The sequence below is a fragment of the Pongo abelii genome, chromosome 15 (genome assembly GCF_028885655.2).
Source record: "Pongo abelii isolate AG06213 chromosome 15, NHGRI_mPonAbe1-v2.0_pri, whole genome shotgun sequence".
In the NCBI taxonomy this organism is placed as follows: Eukaryota; Metazoa; Chordata; class Mammalia; order Primates; family Hominidae; genus Pongo; species Pongo abelii.
The window spans coordinates 82429947-82448644 of record NC_072000.2 but is presented as its reverse complement, the minus strand read 5'-3'; the positions used below and the strand labels follow the sequence as shown (position 1 = coordinate 82448644).

Sequence of the window (18698 nt, the reverse complement as noted above, 5' to 3'; positions counted from 1 at the left end):
AAATTGTAATAACCACACTGCCAAGATCTCAATGAACATAGCAGCCTATACCTTCCCCCTTCTGTAGGCAGAGCTCCACCTACTTACAAGATCTGCAATTGTCCTTGTTGCCCAATTTTCCATGGCATCTGACCCCAAAGTGATTGTCTAGCTCTTGCACATAGGCTTCTGCCTTGGTTTCCTGATTTGCCCTCCAGTCTTCCAATGAGCCAGAAATCAGGCTCTGAACACAGTACTGTATCCCTAATGCCCTATCGGTCTTTCCAGTTCCCTCCCTGGAATCACATCTGCACTCCAGGTGGGAGGTAACCTTGACCTGGAGATCCCATGACCTTGATCTCAGATGGCTCCTCGCACAGTGGGATCTTGATCAAATCACTTGACCTCTAAGCCTCAGTTTCCCCAACTGTTATGGGGTGGAAAAGGAGTTAGACTACAATCTTTTAAGAGTCTGCAAAGTATGTAAAAAGGGCAAGTTTTTCTAAACATGCGTATCCTATAGGAGAAAAACCTTGAATCCTGCAGTCCTGTTTTTGGTCCCAGATATAACACTTACTAGCTGGGGAGCCATGAGCCATTTAATCCATCCTGTTTCTCCATCTCTAAAGCCAGGATGACAATATTAGCTGTGCAGGAGTATGTGGAGGACAGTCACATAGCCTGAGTGCTCCTTATGTGTTAATTTACCGAATACTCATTTTAGAGAAGTTAAAGAGCATACAGTGAATTGGTAGTGAAGTTGTAATTAGAGCTCAAATTTCCCAACTCTACATAGGGACTTCCCTTCTTCCACAGTACACATGAAATCTTCTAGCATATTCCACTCAGCTATCTGATGAGTTCTCGTACCTCCTGCCTCAACCTATCCCACATCTCCACCCAACCTCAAAAAAAAAAAAAAAAAAAAAAAAACTAAAATCCTAATAGTTCACTTAGCCCGACTCTCACTTCTTCAGCTCCTACTTCCAAGAAAATCCTGGTAGAGGTTATTAAGAAGGAATGAGAAAAATGAAAACAAAATCTCCATGCCTGCTCCATCCATCACCAGAAGAAAGATTTCCTATTAGCAGAATTTGGCCATTGATTACTGTGGCCACAGCTCCTATATACCAGAACCAGAGTGATGTCAAGTGTTGAGTGTGGATTCTGACATCAGACCATGTGGGTACCAATCCTGGCTGCACCAACTACTAGATTAGATGACCTTGCACAAGTCACTTGATTCTAAGCCATCCCCAACTTGATTCTAAGCCATCCCCAACTACAAAGATGATGGTATTACCTCTGAATGGCTAGACTCAGGAGGTAATCTGAATGTAGGTAATCAGGAGGTAGTCTGAATGTAGACTCAGGAGGTAATCACTCAACCAGTACATAAAAAGCAGGGAGTTACCTACCCCAAGTCTGCATGAGTGACCCCAAAGCTCATGCTTTTCCCTCCACATCTTGAAACCCAGAGCATTGCAAGCTTTGAGGAAAAAAAAAAAAAAGCACCACCAAAACATCTCTCAGATTTACATCTCACATACTTGCTAAGAGATCTTGGGCAGATTACTTAACCTCTTGGAGCTTCTGTTTTTGTCATTCGTAAAGTGAAGACACTAATACCTGCCTCATGGGGCTTCATGACGATCTGAACAGCACATGAAAAGCTTGGGCACAATCCGTGCACAAAGTAGCCCCTCGATAACTCTGAGCGTCATGCTCACTGTCACCTTAGGGCTACTTCAAAAAAAAAAGCATGCACATGTTCAAGATAGTCCTGGCATGCAGGTATTCCATGACTGTTTTCTGAAATTTAAAAGCCAAGTGTTTAGGGTCATATGGCTTATGAATGACAAAGCTGATAATCAAAGTTTTTTTTTGCCAGCATCCCCTTTCTCCCAAGTCTAGGGCTCCCCCAAAAGCCAGCTAGAGCAGTGTGACCATCTGAAATCAGGGAGCATCATGTTCCCACCACTATCCTGTCCCTTTTATCTCCCCTACTGCAGCTTAGTTTTCAGCCACCCCAACAGATCCACACACAGGAGGAAAATCACCAAGTCAAAAAAGCCCTCTTTTGCCAGCTCAGGGAGAGGACCCCCTATTAAAAAGGCTTCCTCGTCCATTTCAAGGAGCAGAAACAAAAAGTGTCCTATTGACTTTGAGGCATAAAGCAAATTAATTCTCCAAACACAGTCCAGAGCACATAACAGCCCAGTGAGGGCCCACTAAATACAAACGGAAACCAACGCAGCGATTCTGAAGACATCAGATCCCTGAGGAAATGGTAATGTTGCAAGGCACCTATCAATCAAAGCCAATCCTAGAGGAGCTATGCATGTACACGCTGCAAAAAGAATAAAAGACTCAAATCCATAAAGCATGAACTCAGGTTCTTGCACCTCAGGCTCTGCCTGGGAAGCCACAAGGCCTTTTAGAGGTATTTTGCAGAAAGCACCAACCCTCAGGATCCCCTAAAGGATTCTTAGTCTCTTTTCTCTGAAGAGTGATGAAAACCATAGGAGAACAACATTGACCAATGAAGACTGGCTGGGTCCTTTACTGTCACCCTTTCACTCTACCTCTCCGCCTTCCTGCCCAATGCCAAGAAGCATCCAATGTACCTCCATGGACTAGATTCTGGAATTGGCTCTATGGCCCAGCTTGGTGGCTTCTGCTGAGACAGTAGAGCCAGTGTCAGCCAGGCAGTGTCCTTCGTGTCCCTGAGTCTGCCAAATCCAGGGACATTACCACCCCTGGAGTTCTACTACCACAAAGATGAACAAGCCACACCATGCTCCAAGGACACACAGATTAAAGTCCAAATGCTTGTGTTCACTCTCTTGCATCTCCCCAAGTCCACTCTAGTCCCCACCCATGGTCTAGCTACAGGAGCGTCCCATTGTGATTGGTCCAGAGATGGATATTTGATCCATGTTGGTCCAACCACCATGGTCTAGCTACAGGAGCGTCCCATTGTGATTGGTCCAGAGATGGATATTTGATCCATGTTGGTCCAACCAAAATAAAGCCTGAGAATTTTGTTCAGTGGCTGGTGGACAAGCCATTCTCTCCAGATCTTCATTGTGAGGTGTGCTGGTGTGAGCTCTCAAGCTGCAGGACCACTTCATTCCCATGAGCAGAGCCAGCCTGAGGCTGAGATTATATCAGGTACCCCTAACTGAACCAAAGCTGAGGTCCATTATCTGAAATTTTACTCATGTGAACCCCATCCCCTACAAATTCCTCAGTGGATTCAGATTAAGTTAGGATTCTTATAATAGGCATCATCCTAACTGAATCTCCTACCATTCCAGGTTCTTCAAAACCCTGCCTCAGCATACCCTTTCAGCCCCATCTCTCACTCAGCCCTCCACCCATGTGCTGGAAATTTTGATCCCCTGTGTATTTGAGGAATCCCTCCATTTCTTTCCCTTCATCATGCTACTTCCCTGGCCTGTCATCCTTAGTCCTTCTCTCCACACCTGCTGATATTCTTTAAATTCCATCTCCTTGGGGAAGCCTTCTTCACACTCCCTTTACTGGCAGGAGGTCATTACTCCCTCCATGGAAACCCCTGGGTTCCCTCTATCCTATAACAGATCGAGGCCTCCTGCAATGATTATGTACATTCATATCATCCTCCACTAAAGAATGTCAACCATTACTCTTCTCTGTATTCCTAGCACTAAATGCAATGCCTGGGCAAAGGAAGTGTCCAATAGATACTTGCAGAATTGAATTTGTGGAAGCCCACACAGTGCTAGCTCAACCAGCTTGGTCCGTGTATAGCAGTGGCTTTGCAGAAGGCATTCCCTTCTTCTCTCTCACTCCTCAGTCCTCTATACAGCCCCAGATGTACATCTCAGAGATGAAGAAATCAAATCTGTATCATAAACCTCCTTTAAGCACAGCAACCAAACTCAAGCAACACCAGCAGGGTTCCTCCATCCACCCAGCAAGGGCTGCACCACTTTTTACCAAATCTGCCCCAACTATCTGCACAACTCCCTAGTTCAGCTCCCCAGGCTCCAGACACGGCTCTGCTGTCAACCACATGTGTGTACCTGAACAAGTCATCTAGCCACTCCTGGTCCTCATCTCTACGCTGGAGGTGAGCTGGCCGTAGGCTTTACATTTCTATGCACTCTCTAAGGAGTCAAGATTCCGTGAGGAAAATGGAACCTTGCCTCTCTAAACCTCTCATTTGGAGAAATGCCAGATGCCAATATTAAATAAAAGGTTAGAGTCTTTCCCACTGTCTAAAACTTCTTCTCTCCCTTTCTTATTTTCTGAGTAAAAAGACACATTTTCTCCCCAGGAGTCTAACATGGTATTGCCATAGACGCCAAAGAGAGAGAAACCCTGCAGTGTTTCCTTCCCTCTTAAGACATAAGACTTGAGATGCCAAAATTTGCCAACTGCCTCATTACACCCAAAAGCTAAATCTGGAAGCTCAAAGACATGAGTGGCTGTTGTGGAAAAGTGTTCGTGATGCATCTTTATGTGAAAAATCAGGCTAGTGTGACAGCCTCCAAAATGCGATTCCAGTGCCTGGCATCGAGTGGGCGCTCAATTAGTACTTGTTAAATGAGTGAATGAACTTCTTTAAAAACAAAATAACACACCCTGGATTGCAGATGCTTAGAAATTAAGCTGGAATGATAGATATCAAAATTCTCCCATTGGTTATCTCTGGCGGGGAGATTTATAGATGACTTATTTTTGTTTTTGGCGTTTTCTCAATGTTCTATAACAAACATATATTATTTTGTAATAAGAAAATCATCGACTCACATTTGTAAGGAGTTAATTGTTGTAAAATAAATAAATAACTACATGTACAAAAAAAGAAAACAGTGACTGTCATCCAAACTCTACAACCCACACACGAGGCAACCTTCTTACTTCCCACACATCCGCCCCTTCTTGGAGAAAGCTTCCCCACCTTCCCTTTTCTATCTTGATTTCAGAAATCTGGAGAGTCAAGCTATTGCTTTCAAATGTTAGTCTCATCAGAATCGGAGCCCAGTATGGAGGCAGCTCCCTTTACCCCAAGACCTGAAGAAAAACAGACAGAAAGCTAGCCTGCCCACTTCTAGCTTCTCCCCTTGCCAGAACCAGCCCTTCAACCCCAGAAGAGATTTCAGTCAGAACATAGAGGAACCTCTATCTCACGGGGCACTTGTCCCCATGTGCAGACTCACTCACCCGCAGGACAGGGAATGGATATGAAAGAAATGAACTCCACATCCCGGCAAACCTTTCAGGAATTTAATATTTTATCATGCCCCATTGACGCATCTCCTTTCTCTTCTTCACCTCCTTGCCTCCTTCTCCTGGCTCTAGACAGAGTCCATAACTAAGTCCCTGTACTTCTTCCTACCTACACTCATATCTACTGGTCAGCTCAGGTGGGCCAGGGGACCACACAACTTGGGGTGAGCAGGCAGGGAGGGTGTTCCAGTAGGCACCACGCAGAGGGTGAGACACAAAACTGCAAGTAACAAGCATCTCACTAATCAGCAACTAGGGATAAAAGGGGAGAGGAGAGAAAAAAGGCAGTGGAGGGTATTACCTGAAAAAGTCATTTTCTATGGTTTCCAGGGCCAGCAGACCAGGAAGAGGGCTGGCCTGATGGTTCTTGCCAGAAGGAAGAAAAATGGAGCTTCCTTTCAGCACAGAGGGGCCGCCATGCCCTACAGACGTTGTTTCATCCTTATTCTGGGTTCTCCCGTGCCCAGAACAAGAGGCCAATGGACTGTGGGAGGATCCTCCTTGCCTCCCAACCTGCCATTGTTAGCATTACCCAGCAGGTGAGGTCCGGGCAGGATGCAGAGATGTCCACTGTCTGTGAACTGTGCCGCCGCACAGACAGAAGCCCAGAGACAAAAGGCCCTGGCTCCAGACTCAGCTCTGCCACACCCAGCTGCTTCCTATCGAAAGTCACTGAACCTCCCAAAGACTTGTTTTCCTCACCTGCAAAAAAGGGATAAGAATTCCTACTTATCCTAGCTGCTGAAAGGATGTGATGAGATAATTTTGATAGGCCAGGCGCAGTGGCTCACACCTGTAATCCCAGCACTTTGGGAGGCCAAGGCAGGTGGACCATCTGAGGTTGGGAGTTCGAGACCAGCCTGACTAACATGGAGAAACCCTGTCTCTACTAAAACTTCAAAAAAAATAGCTGGGTGTAGTAGCACATGCCTGTAATCCCAGCTACTCAGGAGGCTGAGGCAGGAGAATCACTTGAACCCGGCATGCAGAGGTTGCGGCGAGCTGAGATCGTGCCACTGTACTCCAGCCTGGGCAAAAAGAGCGAAACTCCGTCTCAAAAAAAAAGATAATTTTGATAAAGTGTTTTGCACAGTGCCTAGCATCCAAGAGCTCCACACGTGGCCAGGATCATCAGTACTTTCCTAATTTCTCTGTTTTTTCTGACCCTCATCTGTCCTTCAGCTCTCAACAAAAACATCTCAGTGGGATATGAAGTGTAGGAGAGCCATATAGGCTTTGGTTTTAGTTCCAGACTGGGCACCTCTTCATGTATCAGTTCCCTCTTCCGTAACAAGGCAACGATAATAACATTAGCTCTTCTCCAAGACTCATTGTGAAAATTAAATAAGGTGATACTTGTGAAGCCCTTATAGCAGGGCCTGCAGACAATGAGTGCTCAATGAATTTTAGCTATCATTGTCCCCCCCCGGCCCCATCATTCTAAATTAGGTCTCTCTAATTCTCAGTGCCCCCCAGTACTTTGCCTTCAGAACACTCATCATAATGTGTAATTATAGACATACTTGTGTTGTCTATTGCTTGCCCTTCCACCTAAGCTTAAATTCCATCAGGGATAAACTAAACGTCTCTCTTGATGGTGGCCGTATTCCCAACACCTGGTATAGTGCCTGCATATAATAGTTGTTTAATAAATATCTGGTGGATGAAGAAATGAATGAAAAAGTGAATAGAATATTAGCATTGGCATAGTGATCACCCAGGTCCCTTCCAGCTCTGAGAGTCTCCAACTATTCTCTATTCTTTGACAGCTTTAGGAGAAAAATTTAAAATGAGCCCCAAAGTAGCTGTTTCACCAATCCCAGGGGGAAGACTCAGATGGTTGCTGCTGACAGGTTCCTGAACACTCAAGTTGTGCGGAGATTTACTCTGATTTTTTTTAAAACTGAGAAGGGAGTCTGCCGAATTTCTAAGTTGGGATCATCCTCTCCTCCCTGAGGGCTGCCCACACACAAGGCACTAAGCAAGAGTCACTGCAGTGGGCAGCAGGGACCCAGGCCAGGCAAACCAGCTTTCTTTGTCAGCAATGGACAGCCAGGCCTAAGCAAAGGAGACCAAACCTCACAGAGCAACAGGTGACCATGGCAACCCATGTCCTCAGCCTGCGCTCCCCTCCAAGGACAGAGGACTTCACAAGAGCATGGAACAAAGGAGACCCGAGGCTACCCCTAGAGATCTCCACCTCACCTGGCCACAGAAGGTGCTTGCTTATCATGCAGATTCCTGGGCCCCACCTCAGAACTTTTAAGTTAAGTCTATAGGTGGGGCCTGCAGACACCCATTTTGTAAAAACTCCCTAGGCATTTCGAGGCATATCGAAGTCTGAAAGCTGCTATTCTAATGAGAAGAAAACTGATCAATACACTATAAACATTGCCCCACTGGATATTACATGTGTGTGACCAATTACCTCCACACTTACCTAACTCTGGAAGAGATGCCAGCCTCCCAACACCTGCTTTGCAGGAGAGGCTGTTCCAAACTACCAGTTAGCAAGCCTGGTGGGATCACCCGGAAGCTTTAAAACACACTGAGGACAGGGTCTTGCCCCTAAAGAGTCTAATTTAGTTGGTGTGAGGTGCAGCATGGGTTTGGAATTTTAATATGGTGATTTCAATATGCAGCAAAGTTTGAGAACTACAGCTCAAACTTATACTCATCACCCAGCTCCAACGACCACAAACACCCCAAAACAGGCTTTTCTCAACCAGAGGCTGGGCCTGAGTTGCCCTGGGCTGAGAAAGGAAGGGATGATAGAGTCTACACTGCAAGACCCTGGGATTTATGGGGCCCAGGATCTAGCCAGAGGGTCCATCCTGAGACCTCCACATCTTTATTTCCTAAAAGACATGGGAGACTTCCTGAGCCAGTGTCTATGTCCTCAGTGTGTATGGGACAATAGAACACAGCTGCAGAGGTCTCAACATCCTTTTTACAGAAATTTATTCCAGCTCCACCATTTACCAACTCTGCGACCACAGGCAAGACAGTTAACCTCCCCAAGCTCCACTTTCCTCACCTGTACAATGGGAATAATTGCCTAACACTTATTCACTGAATCCTCCCAACTTCATGTGCAAAGCACTTAACTTAATGCAACCGCAGCTCAGTCAATCTTAGCCAATGAGAAAATATCAAATGGTTCTTTTTGTTACTACTGGATGTTTCTTTTTTTTTCTTTTTTTCCCTTTAAAGGGGCTTGGGACTCTGGGTGGCTGTTCTTCCAGCCTCAGATATTTTCAACTCCTCTAGGACCCCTTTTCTTGTGAAACTTTGCCAACTCTTTGACCCTGAACTTGCTACTTCTCTGAGCCTTAGTTTCCACATCTCCAAAGTAGGAATATAAAAGTGCCCTCCCCCGTGTTTATTTTAAAAACCAAGCCGGGTGCAGTGGCTCATGCCTATAATCCCAGCACTTTGGCAGGCCGAGGTAGGTGGATCACCTTAGGTCAGGAGTTCGAGACCAACCTGGCCAACACGGTGAACCCCTGTCTCTACTAAAAATGCAAAAAAATTAGCTGGGTGTCGTGGCACGTGCCTGTAATCCCAGCTTCTTGGGAGGCTGAGGCAGGAGAATCCCTTGAACCCGGGAGGCAAAGATTGCAGTGAGCCAAGATCGAGCCACTGCACTCCAACCTGGGTAACAAGAGCAGGACTCCGTCTAAAAAAAGAAAAAAAAAACAAAAACAAAAAAACAGAAACAAAAACAAAAAAAAAACAAAGAACAAAGAACAAATATATGTCCCATGCTGAACACGAGACTGGGCACACAGTCTCTATAAACCAAAGATGCTGAGGAAGGTGGAGAATAATTGCTCTTCCCTCCTTGAACTGGGGTTCAGCAAAGAGCCTCTCCACCTGCCCTGGCACCCAAGAAGTAGGAAAGGTGCCTCCTGAAGGCTCTGGGAGAGTTGACAATTCCAAATTTGGAGCCTGGGGAAGAGGCAGCCCTAGTTCCCTTCCGACCTTCCTGGGGTGCCACTGGAGAATGCTGACTCCAGCTTGGGGCCCCTCTCATCCGCTCCCCATTTGCCTCACTCCATTTAGCTCTGGCAATCCAATTCCCTTTCCTCCACCCAGAAATCGATGTTTAATTAACACATTATTGGAAAAAATAAACAGTCTTCAATGGGACTGCAATGAAGCTGATGCAGCTCAGCCTGGGGGCTGCAGACCATCCTCTCAGTCAGAAAACTGTTCTTCTCCTATTCCCTGCCTCTCCACCAAGAAAAAGTTCCTTCTTCCTCCCTGGAGTCCTCCAGCCTGGGGGATCCCGCTCATTCCCTCTGTGCATCCTCCCTGCCTGTATCTAGGCAGCAGACCTGGCATCCCTTCCCACCCTTTATCCTGTGACACAGATGTAGGGGGATGTTGTCAGTGCACATGTTCCTGCTCCACGGGGGAAGGAGGTAACTCCTTCTGAACATCCCGCCTCCACCAGTGAGGGTGTGCATGATCCCATCTCCTCCTTCTCTCCAGGCCAGAACCAGCACCCCTCCAGCTCAGGGGTCAGCAGGTGTCTTCCCCTGTGGGTGTGGGGTAGAGGCAGGCCTAGAGGTGGCTGATAAGGATGATGATCCCCAGAGTTCCTATCCAGACCTCAGGAGCTGATTGGAAGACCTCTGTCTAGAGTATTTCCTATTTTACCCCCAGTTTAGACGATCCAATTCCCATCTCCTCTTCTCCATGATTCAGGATGGAGGGTGGTGCAGAGTCCCTGGATTCAGACCCAAGTGTGGACGCAGGCTCTCACTGTGTAATCCTAAAAAAGCGATTTAACCCCTCTGATCACCAGTTTCCTCAACAGATAAATGAGGACACTACCCACCTAAGTGAAACATAGCAGAGCATGATGCCCTGCTCAAAGCAGGTGCTGGATAATTGTCCTTTCACCGAAATCTCACGCTGAGGGCCAGTCCCTGCTGCAAGGGCCATGGGGAGTATGGCTGGCCCATGCAGGCTTAGGGCCACACAGCAAAGCAGAGACAATAGGCTTCAGGTTCTCTACCTTCCGCCCACCTATCACCATCCCAAATCACCTCAACTCCCTCCTCAGACAAGGTGCATAAAGCAAGGAAGAAGGTAACGGGGACATCTTGGGAAACAGAGTTTCCTTAGTGCCATGCAAAAGACAACCAGCAGCATTACTCCTAAGCAGCAGTGTTACAACCAGCAGCCCCCTCCTCCTAAGCCTGAAATGCCTCTAACTGACAGCAGCACCTTCAGCAAGTCCCAGAGCTGTGAGTGAGCTGACTGCCTGGCAAATGGGCCAGCTCTTAGAATCAAGTTTCCAGACTTGGGGAACCAGAGGACAGGCCCATGGAAGTGGTACAGCACAGTGGTTAAGACCAGAGGCTTCAGAGCAGAGCCAGGCCCTTTGGGTTTGAATCATGATATCATCACTTCCTACCTGAGTGGCCTTGGACATGTTACTTAACCTCCTTAGGCCTCAGTTACTTTATTTGTAAGACAGAGATGATAATAGTACCCACCTCACAGGATTGTTGGAGGATTATGTAAGATAATGCATGTCAAGTGCTTAGCGTAGTATCTGGCCCATAGTCAGGTCTCAAATGTTGGCCAGTAGAAGAAGCTTTAGTAAAAGTAGTTGAGTTTACAGCCATACCACCCTGAACATGCCCGATCTCATCTGATCTCGGAAGCTAAGCAGGGTCGGGCCTGGTTAGTACTTGGATGAGAATAAGAGTAGTTGGGAGAGAAGTAGTAGTCACGTTGGTAACAGGAATACTCAGAAGATCCAGGTTTTTATCCTTTAGAAAGTGGGGGCAAGTGAAAGTAGAGCTGGGGAAAGGCTGCACTCTCAGTCACCTTCCTGACCTAAAATTGGATTTCCCTCTCTAGTATGCCCCCTTCCTCTCTCTATTCCTTTAAGAGAAAGTGTGTGATGTCATCTTAAAGAAGGATAGACATATATTTTATCATCCAAACAGGGACACTTTTGAGAGTTACTAATTACACTTGGACAAAGGCCTAAACAGACACTGTCTCCCCAAACCAGGGCGTCTGGTTACACCATCTCAAGGTCATGCAGAAATGCATTCATGCTCTGCTTCAAGGTCTTGGCTAAAGGTAAGACTTCCTTGCTTCTCAGAATCCACTTTTCTCTGGCCCGACCCCACCCCTGAAAAAAAAAAACACACACACACACATTCATACTTGTCTAGAATGTCTAATCCTTCTCCCATTCAAGGTCAAGGCCAATGCTAGAGTGGAACAGAGAGACTGGTAGAAGGCCTTCACCCACATTGTATGACATCATGCCCCCCAGCCAGCCTCTGGAAACACAAATGAAGCACACTGGGGCCAATGTCTAGATTCATGCCTCCCTTCTTGAGAAAGAAGGCTAGACCAGTCTAGGAGAAGCGACAGGCTCCCAGGGTCGTCAGCATCCAGATACCAGCTGCTTAGATCTCCAAAGGGAGCCTCTGCTGGACCTGAAAGTACCCTTGATGGGCAGGGCTACATGGGATTGAGAACCTTGAGCAACCCACTGGAAGAGGGGTCCTCCTCCATTCCAGTTTCTCCTCCCCCAGGAAGGTCAGAGGACAACCTTAACCGGCACTCAGTTGGAATATAGCCCACCAGTCTCCTTCGAGCCATGAAACCCTGACCTCTAGCTCTGCAGGTGTGCCTTCCGTAGAGACACACCTACCACCCACCTGCCCCACCAAGACTTCACTCCCCTCTGAAGAAGGAGAACTAAAAGGGCACCCCAGGCAGCCCCCACAGAAGCAGCTGCAAAGCCCTTGGTAAAGGGCCCACAGCCCACGAGGCGGCATCACGGAGTAGAAAGAGCCCTACCCTGGCAGCCACGAAACCTTGATTCTAGTTTTGTCTCTGCATCAAACATGGTGCATAACTTTGGAAAAGCCATGTAGTCTCTCTGGGCCTCCACCTTGTCATTTGTACTTGAGGGCACTGAATAAGATGATAGATGATTCATCTCCCTTTTTCCTCTAACACTATAACATAAGGGTCCCATGCTTGGGCTCTGGCATGAGACAGATCTGAATTCAAATCCTCGATCTGTCATTTCATTAGGTAACTTTAAGTCTCAGTCTCCTCAGGTAATAATAGTATACTGCATTGAGTTGTTTGGAGAATTAAATGAGATACTGAGTGTAAAAAAAAAAAAAACTTGGAAGAGAACTTTGTAAATAGTAACTGCTGCAGAAATGATAGCTATATCATGACTATTACTACTACTACTATGATGATGATGAGAATGGCGATTACTAATATTAGAGGAATCTCAAAGGAGGCAGAGTCATCTGAGCCAGGAATAGAGAAGCCCTTTCTACTAAACTCTACTGAAGTTCAGCATGTTGCAATTCCTCCAGCAGATCTAGACATTCAAGCAGGGCTAAGACAACCAGAGGCAAAGTCCACCCTTCCCAGAAGACAGGCCCCAAGTGCTAGAGAAGAAAACTCCAACACTAAACCCATGTGGTTCCTTCCTCCAATCGACACACATTTGCTGAGCACCTACTATGTGTCAGGAAATGTCCTACGCACTGGGAACACCACAATGAACACAAAGTCCTTGACCTCTCAGAGCTTGCATTCTAGAGGGGTAAAGAGACAAGATCCATCTTAAATGTTTCAATATATCATAGTATAATATAATATTAAATAATGATTCACCAATTAAAATTAAAGACAGTGCCATGGGCTAGAAAGCAGCCAGGGGGTTGGGGTAAGGGGACTATTTTAGAAAGGTGGTCAGGAAAGGTCTCTCTGAGGAGTATAATTTGAGGAACAACCTGCAGGAAACGGCTGGGAGTGGGCCCCATGTATAGTCCCTGCCCCGAGCTCAGCATGGCCAACCTGCCCCGAGCCCAGCATGGCCACCTGTGGCTGGCCCAGCCACAGCACCGCACTTGCTTCATCCTCAGAGCAACAGAGCTGGCCCTCAAGGCTCAGAGCTGCAGCGCAACCGTTCTTCCCCCAGCAGGTCCCAGACCACAGCAGGAACAGACACACGGGCCGGCACATTTCTAGGCAGTGAGGTTTTAGAAGGAATGCTTCTTCTTTTGCAAGTCTCCTATCCACACCTGACGGGTCACGTAAGGAGAACACGGCCGGGCGATACCAAGAGCAATCTCTTCTCTGCATTGGGCACAATAATTTGCCCCCAAGGCATCCTACTCCCCATTTATCCCCTTTCTCTGGCAATGACGTAACCCTGTCTCCCTAACTCCTCAGGGTCAGCCCCAAGAAGGGAGAGGGACACTGGAAAGGTAAGACAATCAGCATTTTGCCCTTAGGATTTTGTTTTTCTTTTAGGCAAAATGTTTTCCAGTTTCACTTATAATTGCTAATAAGGAGGGACACACCTTCAGCTGGAGATGGGAAAATGGCGTCCGGTAGTTAAGGCAGCCAGAGCCCAGGAGAAAACAGGGGCTGGGCTGCTCTCACGGCCGAGGGTGATTTCAGCTCCTTCGGGTTGCAGCCTCCAACAAGGCTGAGCCACCCAAGAGGTGGCTGACACCAGGGGAGAAGGACCATCCTCCCGAGCTCAGCCCCAGGCTCTGGCAAGGCAGCAGGGAAAACCCTCAATTTCGCCCACCTCATCCCATTCTCCCCCTTCAATCTGTATCCGCCCACCAGTCATCCATGAGCCACCCACCCACGGGTTCGCTTGGTGGACGTGGGGATCTCATTTGAGGCTTCCTGCTGGAGGCAGGAGCAGTTTCTTCCCCTCTACCCTCCTCTCAACTACCTTGAGGACTCTTCCCCACTGACCACCCCTGCTTCTTGCCTTCCTTCCCTGTCACTACCACACCTGTCCAGAGCCTCCGTATGAGGCTGGATACAACAAACACAGCCACACCACACAAAGAGGCAGGCAGCCTCTTGCTTGAACCACACGCACAGTGTTGACAATCCTATGTTGTCCAATTGGAGGCACGCTGGTGCTTGAAAAAACACAAACACCCTTCCAGTCCCCACCCATAAACCAACACAAAGGCCACCAAGAATTTCAAGACCCGGCATCAACTGTAGAGAGGAGAGCTGGGTAACAAAGACATTGTTCCATCCTCCCAACTAACCATCACAACTCTCTGGGATATTCTGCAGTGCCCTCTGGTTCGACACAGCCCACTGATCAGAGCTGTATGTGTTGGTGTGTGTGAGAGAGCGTACACGTGTATGGGGGAGGGGGCTGTGGCTCTACTGTCCAGGCATCAAATCTCCCCGGAGGTAACCCAGTCAGACTCTGCCTCCCCCACGTAACCTTCCTCCAATGTACTGCAAACATATATTTCATGGATGGTTAAATTGGATCATTATCACTGGGTGCTTATTTGGTCAAAAAAAATTATTAATGTCATCTACCCCCATTCCAATCCCCTGCTTGTGAGGTCCCCTCCCACAAAGACTCTCCAACATGCTAATCCCATGAACTGCGACACACGACAGCTTCAGGGAAAGAATAATGGCGAGAAGAAAGAAGACCGCGGTTGCGGAGAGGAAAAGAGGCTCTAACATGACCGCAGTCCCCATGCAAAGATGGGGGGAAGGGGCCATGGTGGAGGTAGAGTGGGGAAAGAGGTTAAGGGGAATGAAACCAAGCAAAATGAAGCCCTCGGCGCCTGTGTATGTGACAGAGAGTGTGTGTGCAAGAGCGTGTGCCAGTGTGTGTGTGGATGTGCCGACTTTGCCCTCCTATCAGAAGGCTGCATCCGTGTGGCATGTAGGAAAGGCCATCGCACCACTGTTGTGTTGCAAAAAAAAAAAAAAAGCAAGGAAAAAGGGAAAAAAGAGCCGCAGAGCCATCAAAATCAGAATTTTTTTCATGAAGATGGAAAGGGCTGGAGGAAGGGGGGGTGCGCCTAGGGTGGGGGGAGCAGTGTGTGGAAATAGAAGGCAAGATCATGGCAGAATTGGGGGAGGATGGAGGGGGAAATTGGTGGTGGGGTGAAAAAATTTCACACACACACAGAGACACAAGCACACACAATACCCAGACACCAACCCGACCGCTCCACTGTTCATCCAAGACTGACAACCCGTCCCCCATCTCTCTGCTGCCTCTCCATGCCCCCAAAGCTGGTGCCGATGGATTTCTGTATCTCAGTTTTGCAGCAGTGGGCTAATTACGACCAAGCCCCCTCACCAAATTAACCCCTCCCTTCCCTCTCTCTTTTTTTTCTCCAAAAGGCCAATTGAAGAATAATGTGTTTTTATAGATAATGGATTTTTTTTCCAGGAGCGAGAGAAAGGGGGGTGCAGAATAGAAATTCTGCAAACCGGTGACTTCCAACCTCACCTCCGTCTCCCCCCACATCCCCATTTGCTGTAGCGTCTCATCTACCGTTCTCCCACCATTCCCTCATCCCCTACCACCCAAAAGAAAAGACCTTCCTACCACGCACATCGACAAACATACCAACCGCCACCCAATCTCAGTAGCCGATCTCAAAACCCCAAGCATCAGTCCACCTCAATACATCCTTTCCCTTATATAAGCAGCAAATCATCAACATAGTCAGGAGAAACGCAGCACTAAAATGAAATCAACAAAAACGGAGGCCAGAACTCCGTCAAATCCCTAATAATTAATAATAGGGAACTACCAGAGAAGCAAAGACGTAGCTGTCTCTCAAAATCTAGAATCCCTTTAATTTCTGCCCCCTCCTCTTCTCAAGAAGCAATTTTTAAAAATTATTATTTCACTAGAAAGGGCCGGAAAGCTCCAGAAAAGGGCATTCGCACAGTCTGGTTGTTTTTAAAAAATAAACCCAGCCCTGTTGCTCACTTTAATAGCGAACTTCCAGTGTCCAGCCTTTTCCCCCTCTTCCAGAAGGAAGACTGACTCGCAGGATGAACCCCAGGCTGCAGAAAATGGGCCAAGAGCCCTTACTCCACTCCCCAACAACAACAAAAAAGCAAACAATAGGAATATCTGCACAACCAGCACCCATCTGAAATATCGTTTGCCCCATATGACTTAGGCAGATTAAGCCCGAAGATTAAAAAATAAATACCAGCCTTGCCTCCTCTCACTCCCCTCCATCCTTCCGCCACATACCCAGTAGCCCTTAGGTAAACTTGCCCATCATAACCAGCGGGACCATTTTAACTTGAAAGGCGATGCAGAAGCCCTTGAACGATGAAGGAAGGCTCTATCCAGAACGGCAAATTAACAAAGAGCCAGTTCTCCAGGCTCCCCAGACTAACCTCCAGGCTCCCCAGACTAACCTCCAGGTGCCCCCAGATAGACTATCCTGGGTACCAAGTCACCCAGCATGCTGGGAGTTCAAATTTCCATTGGAACCTTCATCACAAAGGCAAACGGTCATCTGACCCCCAAAACTACACTGTCCTCCAGGTATGACAAGGAGTGCCCCCTCTCCCTCCCAGGGCCATCCACAGGACCCAGCAGAGAGGAAGAAAGTAGAATGTTGGGGTGGCTTGTAGTGGTAAAAGAAAAACTATCTCCCCAAAGCGGGAACCGAAGGAAGCGGGGAGAAGACAGCTCTTGTCCTACCAGCTCTCTTATTTGCCCTGACTCTGTCTTGCTCCATCCTAAGCTAGCTCTCAATGATCTCTGACCTTTGCATTTAAAAAAAAAAGTATTAAAAATAAAGATCAGAGAAGAGGAATCCTACTTTACCTAAACCCCAATAATGGTTAGCAAAAATATGATGTTCTCATTGCATGATGATATTTCTACATCCAAATTAAAAGAGGCAGACATTTAATGGAGGAAGGGAAAATTTTATTTTTTTTAACAAGTAATCACAGGGTAAGTCACCTGCAAAGCAGCCGAGCCCTTAGGTTGGTATTGCATCACTGGCCTAAGAAGGGATGGGGGGTGGGGGGACACATTTTTTTCCTTGTCATCAGGATGATGTTTCTAAAGCAGTTAAGTTTTGTGGTTAAAAAAGAGAGAGGGAAAGAGCTGAAACTCTGGGTACAGCACAATGCCTGGAAAAAACAATACATCGAACCAGACTTTAAGGTCACTGAGAGCTTGCAAAACCCACAGTGCTTACACAAAGTGGAAGTTTTCAGGCAAGCCTGCTACTAAATCATTAATATAAACAAATGGAAGGCAGTGGAGGAAGATTCCCTTGTAACCGATCCAAACAGGAGCACACACCCGCACACACACACACACTCACACACACACTCCCTTTTCACCTTCTCCAAGTATGCCCACCTTCACAAGACAGGAGTCCAACCTGAATTTTTAGACTCTAGAACCACCTCCTCACACCCCCTCAAAAAAAAAAAAAAAAAAAAAAAGCACACACACACTCACATATACCTCAATTCCTCAACAGCTAGGGAAATCCCTGTCTCAATTCAATTTTGTTTTCTTGTGATCCTCAGAGCGTCCCTTCTGTTTCTCATTTTAACCAACCCAAATAAATAAATGAATAAATGAGGGGGGAAGTGACTACAAAATGTCAAAAAAAAGTATCTGCCCAAAATGAAGTGATGAGCACACATCATTTCAGACTAACAATTCAAGCAAATAGGAGAAAGACTCAAAAAAAAAAAAAAAAAAAAGATAAAAATCTAAAACATTCTGACTTTTCCAACATCTGGAGGAAAAGGACCCAACTTCCAGGATAAACTGAAGGAAAAGAAAGGCAGTTGAAAAGCCATTTCCATAGTCAGCCAAGGCTCATGGATACAGCATTCAAAAAAAAAAAATCTAGGTTGGTTGCTCCCAACTGAAAACTTCTACCCTCTCAGGAGCAACCTCTTCCCAGAACGGACAAGAACCTTGAGTTGTTTCATACCCTGACCGCCTTCCTTTCCCCGCAAACCTTACCTTTCCAGTTGAACAGAAGATTTGGGATCTGTCTGTTTGATGTTTAATCAACTGAGTTTGCCGGGTATGTTTCCTCTTTGGGGAGGTTCAAATTCCAGAATCTTTCTCTCTCTTTTTCTTTTCCTTTCTCTCTGGGAGGGAGTGGCAGGGTAGAAGGGAGGGGTTGTTGGAGGTGCGAAAAGCAGGTCCTTGGTGGCTGGAGATGCCGAGGCTGAGAGAGGGGAGGACAGGTTGCCTCTCCCTCTCAGTGAGTTGCATGCAAGAGGCGATGTGTAGGGCTGAGCGCTGAGCCTGAGACTGCCGGAGGAGCCCAGGAATTTCACGCACTCCAGAGCCGGCCCCTCCCTCTCCCGCACAGACCCCAGCATTTAAAGAGACAGTCAAGCCGCCTGGCTCAGGGCTTCACCTCCTCCCTGACTGTTTTGCAAACAGCTGAGAAGATATCATGAGGGAGGGGCAGTCTGTAGCCCCCACAACTAAAAGGCAGTGTCTGAGCTCAGTTCTCCCCTTACTCCAGCCTGAGAGGAGAGTTCTTCCCTAGAATCAGAGTAGGAATTAATATAAAGACAAAATTCTCATTTACAGCTTCAGTAACCAAACCACTTCCCCA

At 47.1% G+C, this 18698-nt stretch overlaps 1 protein-coding gene across 38 annotated transcripts in view; it reads right to left on the bottom strand.

The window, feature by feature from the left end:
- The window catches only part of NRXN3 (neurexin 3), a 1691350-nt gene extending 1672963 nt beyond the window's left edge, over nt 1–18387 (bottom strand). For 35 of the 38 annotated variants that reach the window (XR_010136857.1, XR_010136859.1, XR_010136858.1 and 32 more), the window contains exon 1: nt 18089–18369. The gene's annotated coding sequence lies outside the window, so the exon portion shown is untranslated. Of the gene's footprint in view, nt 1–18088 lie in introns of all 38 variants that reach the window. The other 3 variants (XM_054529674.2, XM_024231183.3, XM_054529687.2) reach the window with 1 other exon arrangement.
- Nucleotides 18388–18698: the final 311 nt, after the last annotated feature.